This window comes from Aotus nancymaae, unplaced genomic scaffold, assembly GCF_030222135.1.
Source record: "Aotus nancymaae isolate 86718 unplaced genomic scaffold, 86718_ANA_hifiasm-v0.15.2.pri h1tg000046l, whole genome shotgun sequence".
Lineage (NCBI taxonomy): Eukaryota > Metazoa > Chordata > Mammalia > Primates > Aotidae > Aotus > Aotus nancymaae.
In genome coordinates, this window is record NW_026988460.1 from 6,217,041 (window position 1) to 6,224,879 (window position 7,839).

Below are 7,839 nucleotides of genomic sequence, written 5' to 3' on the forward strand. Positions count from 1 at the left end.
ACAATTAAGCTTGAGAAGTCCTGGCCTCCAGAGCCAGCCAAGGCTGACATCCCCCGGGCTGCACCCAGCACTGCCAGACTGGTGCGTTCAATTAGGCCTCAAGAACCCCTCCCTGAAGTCTGATTTTCTCATCCGGGTTGCCCCAGCTGCAAGTATTTCCTCTCTCTCCACACACACTCCCATCCTTTATGGAGAAGGGGGTCTTTTGTCCGGAAGCCTGGACTTGGAGGCAGCCTCTTGTAGGGGGTCTGAGGTTTCTGAATTATTTCCTTGGGGGAGGAAATGGGATTCACATCTAGATATGGGACTTGAACACATCAGGGCCGAAGGCAGAGTTTGCTTGTTCCCCCTGGCAGGTCTGAGGATGGCTGGTTTTGGGAAAAGGTCAGCAAAGTTTGGCAAAAACTGGGATTCCCTACAGCTCACTGCAACCACAGTCTCCCAGATCTGGTGGGGAGGGGCTCTGGACGTTTTACAGATGAGGTAATTGAGGTTCAGAGAGGATGTGACTTGCTCAAGGTCACACAGGAGTGGAGAAGTCAGGAAAACAGGGAGCTGGGCCAGTGAGGCTATGCCACACGCCCCTGCTTCTAAGTGTCATTTGGGGGGTTTTTCTCAACTGAGGGTCACCCCCCACAGGAAGGAGAGAGCAGGGATTAAGATCACCAGCCCTCTGGCTCCATCTGCTCTGAGGGAAAAATGATCACAGCAAATGTTGGGACTCAGCCTGATCCAGCCAGCTCCTCCAGTTCCTCCAGACCAGAGCCACCAGCCAAACTTGGAATTTTCCAAGCAGCCAGTTCAGCCATGGAAACCCTCCAGGTGTCACCATCTGGGTCCGGCGACTCCAGGGCCCCAGCAGGAGGAGGAAGCACGTGCAGTCACTGGGAACGCTGACCCAGGCCATTTCCTCTCCACGGTGGACTCAACCCAGCCCGGCACGAGTTCAGAACCAGCAGCCAGTTCCTGGCACACTGCTGGAGCCCCAGACAGGTGCCAGGAATGACACTTCTTGGAGGTGTCCACTTCCAGGCCGAGCGCTTCTTTTGCCTTGTCCCAGAGCACCGCCCCCCGCCCCACCCCGAGGAGCTGACATTTGGAAGCATCCCTCCACACCCCAGCAATGCTCAACCTCCCTTTGCTGCTGAAAAACATCTGGCTGGCTTGGCACCTAAGCTGGGTAAAAATAGCATGCCATCTTGTGAGCGGGCACCATGCCATCACAGCAGATGGAGACCTGCACTGCCAGCCAAGAGACTGCCGAATGGCAGCAGACACATTTGCAAGGGGCAGGATTCGCAGCTGGAAGGGTCGGAGGGCAGAAGTCAGGACCCTAGTGAGAGGGGCAGAGGTGAAATGAGAGGGCCAGAGACTGGGGCAGGACCCTCCTGCCCTTCACAGGTGGGACCAGGCAGGGGAAGAGAGAAAACATCCTTGGATGCTAGAAGGCTGCAGAGCACACCAGCAAAGTCCTGGTTTTGAGGCCAGATGAATACACGTTTAAATCCTACCTCCACCTTTACAAGCTGTGTGACCCCGGGCCAGCTGTTTAATCTCTCTGAGCTGCAGTGTAAAACCTACCCTGCAGGGTTCTGGGAAGGATAGTCTGTCATTCTTTCATTCGATACGCATTTTATTGAGTGTCTACCATGTGCCAGGGAGGCTCTGTGTTAGGTGTGAGGTGTGGTGGTGGAGCGTGCGGCACTGAGTTTTCTTCCACAGTGGGAGACAGACGTGAATCAAAAAACTACACAAAGTAAAATGTCAATGCAGATAGGTAGGTACCTCACATAGGAGGTTCGTGGTACACTCAGAGCACGTAGTAGCGGTATGGGGGAGCCAGAGTGACCAAGTCAAGGGAGATGCCCCCCAAGGAAGGGACACTGAAGATCTGAAGGATGAGTAGGGAGTGCTATAGGGAAAAATGAGAGAAGGCTCGTTAAGTCCTTAGCATAGTGCCTGAGGTCTAATAAGTGTTGGTAAATGGAATAGATTATTCATGGGCACTTATTGAAATAAATCATAACCATAGCAATCTCTTCCACCAACGGGTTAGAGCGCAAGGCTTGGGCCTTCGGGACCCTGAACAGTCATGTCTCAAGAGAGTCTGACCTGGTGTCAACTGTCAAGGGAGCCAGAGGCGAACGGATGTTAAAAATAAAAACTCATAAAAATATCACAAGCCTCTGGTGAGGCCCATTGGCAGGCCTCAGATACTGCAGTTTAAGCAACAGACCTCCTGAGACTCCTCTCCTGTGAGCTTTGGACAGGTTGGCCGGGGCCCAGCCAGGTTCACAGACAAGCTTTCTCCCCCTTTCTACAGGCAGCCTGCGCAAAAGCCAGGAACAGGCCTGCTCGAGCCTCTATTGCCCTGGCAGGAGCACAGCACAGGCTCCCTTTCTGTCCCTGCTGACTGAAGGCAGGCCCTTGGCTGCAGCACACGGAACCTCACCCTTGGGGCAGAGCCAGCTCACAGGGTGAGTGGGAGGCAGATTTCCCCCTTGGAGTACAGACTGCCTTTGGAAGAATGTATAGACTCGAAAGGGAGAGACGCTGGGAAGCAAGGTGAGGTCCCTGATGAAATGTTGGTCCCCAAACTGTGAGAGATGTCATGCCGTGCGAAGTCAAAGGTGACCCCTTCCTCACTGGCTGAAATCCCCACCAGCCAACATGCGAACCCTGCAGAGGCCCCCTGAGACCCGAATCATGTGCCTGTGTCCCTCAAAGAGGGATGAGGCAGAGGAAAGCAGCCAAGGAGTTCTTGCATTGCACGCCCCTGTGCCCTGCCCTACACCCTCCCCTCCCATGCTTTGCCTCCAGCCGATGCTGCAACCATCACAGGTGCCCACATCTCTCACTTTTCACCCTGGGGATTCCCGGCTGCCATTTCATGCAGGAGCACACTCTGCCATTCTGCTGCCTACCCAACCCAATACACCATGGGCAATCTTTGACCCATGGAGGGCAGAAGCCAGTATACAATTACTTCTCTCTCTGTTCTTCAGCTAGACAATTCTTAGAACTCTTCTATATGGCTTCTCAGAGGGTCCCGGCAGCCCTGAGCCCCATGGTCCAAGGGTTTGACTCTAAGCTGTCTGAAGCCTTGGTGGAGCTCTGGAGGTAACAGGGAGGCTATTGTTAGGGGTATGATTCGAGGGAGGAACTCCTGCCCATTCTTCCCCATTCCAACGGAGTACCTCTATTTTTATTCATTTTTAAATATTAGGGTTCTGTGAGTATCAGCAAGCATTACTGGTTGCAAACCATAGATGATAATTGGCTCAATAATGCATCCTGCGTTTCTTTCTTTCCTGCCCTGTCCCCGCTCTGTAGGGACAACATAAACCCCCTGTATGCAAGCCTCTGTTCTGTAGCTCTGCCTTCTTGGGGAAACCCAAGCCAAGACAGTGGTCTTCCTGCTGTCTCCCCACCAGCTGTCAGGAGAAGTGGGGCTTACAGTGGCACGTGGTCTTCCTGCTGTCTCCCCACCAGCTGTCAGGAGAAGTGGGGATTACAGTGGCACGTGGGGCAGTTCTGTGGTCAAGAAGCCAGAGAGTTCCTGCTCTCTCCACCCCTGGCTGGAGGCTGAACAGCTGGATGTGATGAACTTCTCCAGTTGTCATGTTGGAAGGGTCCTTAGCCTGATGCCTTCCAAGTGAATGTGCAATAGAACTCCTCTGCAAATAGAATCATAGGCATGGAGCAAATATTTGTCTGGTACTGTTGGTCATCTACTCCTTGTTACTAGAGAGCCTGGTTTACGTCTCAGAAAAACACCTTGTGTCTCTTGGTGAGTTCTTGGCTAGAAGGATTTTTGGGTGACCACTGGCCACTCTGGAAGTCCAAGAGGTCACGGCTTCTCTTCCTGCCCCGGAGGCAGGCTCAGCCCGCTGAATGACTCCTCCCTGGATTCAATCTTAACAAGAAAGCCAAGGCTGATGGCGTGGCTGGAAGGCAGCCTGCATGATGGCGGTATGCCCACCTGCTGGGGTTCCCAATCCAGCCTTTCAGAACTCTCTTGGCGTTGTTCCCTCTGACCCAAAGCCTGGTCCTCCAGCATCTTATTGAATCTTTGAATAACTCTCTATACCTCTAATGTCCTTTTAATTAGTTTCCTTTCTCTGGCTGGAGAAGTCTCTTTCTATAGCTTGCAACCAATAATGCTTACTGAAACTCACAGAACCCTAATATTTAAAATAGATTAAAAAAATAGAGATACTCTGTTGAAATGGGGAAGAGTGGGCAGGAGTTCCTCCCTCGAATCATACCCCTAACAATAGCCTCCCTGTCATCTCCAGAGCTCCACCAAGGCCTCAGAGAGCTTAGTGTCAAACCCTTGGTCTCATCCCATCCTCTTCATAGAAGTGAGGAAAGTGAAGCAAGAGAAGCACACAGATTTGCCAAGACCCCAGCACTGCTTACTGATGGTCTTCTATTCCCAGGCAATGGCCTTTCTACCACACCATGGTAGCTGCCTCACCAGAATATGGGAGACATGGAGACACCAGAGTGAAGCTCAGGGGCCATGCAGAGTTCAAGGGTATAAAGTGGTCTCTTCTGTACTTCCCCCAGGTCACAATGAACAGCAACAGCAGGGGAGCCTTGGAGGGCTCCTTCACCACATCAGGTTCATTCCTTGTCTCTGCTCTTCCAGTCCGCTGGGCTATGTAGGCACACTGGTGCCATGGCACCTTTAGGTCATAGTGATATATACATCTCAAAGGACTCTGCCAGCATTTCCCAAGGCATAGCTCTCAGAATCCTAGACTGATAGATGCTCTGTAAAAAAAAAAAAAAATGAGTCCCATTGCTTTGCAGCCTTTTGGCTAAGATCAAGTGTAATATCTGTTCTTATCAATGCGGCCAACAAGCATATGAGAAAAATCTCAATATCACCGATCATTAGAACAATGCAAATCAAAACCATAATGATACCACCTCACACCAGTCAGAATGGCTGCTATTAAAAAGTCAAAAATAATAGATACTGGCAAGGTTGTGGAGAAAAGGGAATGCTTATACACTGCTGGTGGGAGTGTCAGTTAGTTCAGTCATTGTAGAAAGCAGTGTGGCAATTCCACAAAGACCTAAAAACAGGACTACCATTCAACCCAGCAATCCCATTGCTCAGTATATACCCAAATAAATATAAATCATTCTATCATAAAGATATGTGCGCACATATGTTCATGACAGTACTATTCACAATAGCAAAGACATAAAACCAACCTAAATGCCCATCAGTGAACAGACTGGATAAAGAAAATGTGGTACATATACACTATGGAATACAGTGCAACCATAAAAAGGAACGAGATCATGTCCTTTGCAGAGATATGGATGGAGCTGGAGGCCATTCTTAGCAAACTAATGCAGGAACAGAAAACCAAATACTGCATGTTCTCACTTACAAGTGGGAACAAAATGATGAGAATCAAGGGGGACAAAGGGGGAACAACAGACACTGGGGCCTACTTGAGGATAGAGGGTAGGAGGAAGGAAAGGATCAGAAAACGTTAACTATTGGATACTAGATTTAGTACCTGGTTAGTACCTGGGTGATGAAATAATCTATACCCCAAACCCCTGTGACACGACTTTACCTCTATAACAAACCTGCACATGTATACCTGAGCCTAAAGTAAAAGTTTCAAAAACAATGAGTCCCGTAATCAAATCTCTGATTTTCTAGATCCTAAGATACACTTTCGTACTTTTTCACATATTACTAGTAAATGCAAGGTTGTGTCATGAAGTGAATAAGAACAAGTCCTCTGAAATGTGGTTTGATTATCAGCTCTGCCACTTACTAGCCATCTGATCTTGAGCAAGATACTTAACCATTCTTGTCCTCAACTTTCCATCTGTAAACTGGAAATGAAATAAAAGATCTGTGTTAGTTCAAGATGAGATTAGAAGTGCAAGAAATTTGTTTGGGAAAAGAGTGTGGGGAGAAGCCGGAGGAGGCTGGAAAGGTTGTAAAACCTCAATGTAGACCAAGTTTCTACAAAAAAAACAAAGGGAAGGAAGAAAGGTTGGGTAGAAATAGCCTAAATTGCAATGCAGTTCTAGGAAAGTTTTGGCAAAGTTTTGAGAAGTTTTTGAGTCAAAGTCAACCATCAATGGAGCCCTGCATCTCCCTGGAAGGGACCTATCTCAGTATCCCTGATGTGCTCAGTCATTGGCTGAGAGCAGCCTGTGAAAGCAAGGCCCCTGCCCAGTGTGGAGGTGGGTTTAAAATGCAGCAACCAGGACCCTTGTTCAATTATGCTCCTGCAGTAAGAGATCTGAGAAGTGCATTCTCAGGCCCTTCCTGGCCCCACATTCACCTCAAAAGACAGGATTAAGTGAGTCATTTTATATAAAAGCTTTCAAAATAGTGTCTGGCACATAGTAAGTATTCTGCCTATGTTGCCTTAAAACAAATAAACAAAGTTATGAAATCAGGTTGCTTCTTAAAATCAGTTTGCACACTTGATGTGATAGTGTTCCTTTTTAGTTCAAACCCTGGAAGGCTATTATTCAACTCTGGATACATCTTACAATCAGCACATCTTGGAATTGAGGTAATGAATTTGGAAAACTTTGCAAAAGATACTTCTCTCTTGGACATTTGTATCAGCAGACTAAAGATCCTGAGAAGTCCCCCAGTAGATAGACCTATGGACTTTGCTCAACTCCCTGTTCCCTGAGCCTCTTTGGTGATAGACCTCTGGTTTGCATAACACTTCCAATAGATTTCTTTTCTTTTTAGTTGAAGAAGTTGGTTTCTGTTGCTTGCACCCAAATCCCAGCTGATACACACATGCAATCTCAGTATATAAGAGGCAAAAGTGGAACTGCTCTGGTTGATGAGAGGGAGGAGAACGGAACTGGAATTCCATGGAATACATTTTGCCAAATGCCATGCTTTACAAAGGCTGGTTGCTGCTATTTCAGACGATTCTCAGGTATTAGGTTCAGAGTAGATGGAGCACAGGGAATAAAGGAAGGATGGAAGATGGGAAAGGAAGAAGAAATGTTTCTTGATCCACCCAGGTCACCCCACCCAACCCTGCAGGTTTTTCCACAAGGTGGAAAATCTTGTGTTCTCTTGTGTTCTGCATACGAGCCTGGAGTATACAACTGAAAAAGCCCTCATCTAACCCAACCCCCTCACTGAGATCAGGTCAACCAACCTTATTCCATAAGCAGAGCACCTTCTCTTTCCAGTCCGCAAAGAGACATGAGCACCATAGAATAAGAAAAGGCAGAAGATAAACATCTGCCACCGTGACCAGTGGCTGAGGGCCATGAACAAATACAACAGGAACTTTTCCCTCCATTTCACATTTACCATGTGGGTGGATGCCCACTCCACACCAGGCACGATGCCCGGAGTTCAGGATTCCGAGATGACGAATGTCTTTTATGCACCATCTCACTCTTACAGCTCACCTTTTTGTTCCCTCCAGAGCTGTGGCAACCCAAAGGTCCTTTACTTAAACCACAAGAGGTGTCTCTTGCTTTCTTTAGGGCTCCTCTGCTGCAGTGTAGGCGCCCTAGAGACCTGCTTGGCCATTTGCTGCCCCACCCCAGCAACACTGGGTGCAAGCCGCAGGAGCGACTTTAACCAGCGTGGGGAAAAATATTTCTGTCTTCTGTGTCTTGAGTAGACCATGCTGAGGTGCATTCTCCGCTGCTCCACAGAGGGACCCACACCCACACTGCTGTCACGTTCATTAATGTGCCTAAATTGGACTGCAATCCCTGTTGCTCTCTCCCCCAGCCCCCAACACCGTTTCCCAAAAATCACTTCTTCAAAATACATTATCTGCATACAAGCCCTTGTCTTATCCT

General features: G+C 48.6%; 1 pseudogene; it reads left to right on the forward strand.

Annotated features, from left to right (window-relative positions):
• Window positions 1-4,806: 4,806 nt before the first annotated feature.
• LOC135268914 (U2 spliceosomal RNA) lies at window positions 4,807-4,928 on the forward strand (annotated as a pseudogene).
• The last annotated feature ends 2,911 nt before the right edge of the window (window positions 4,929-7,839 follow it).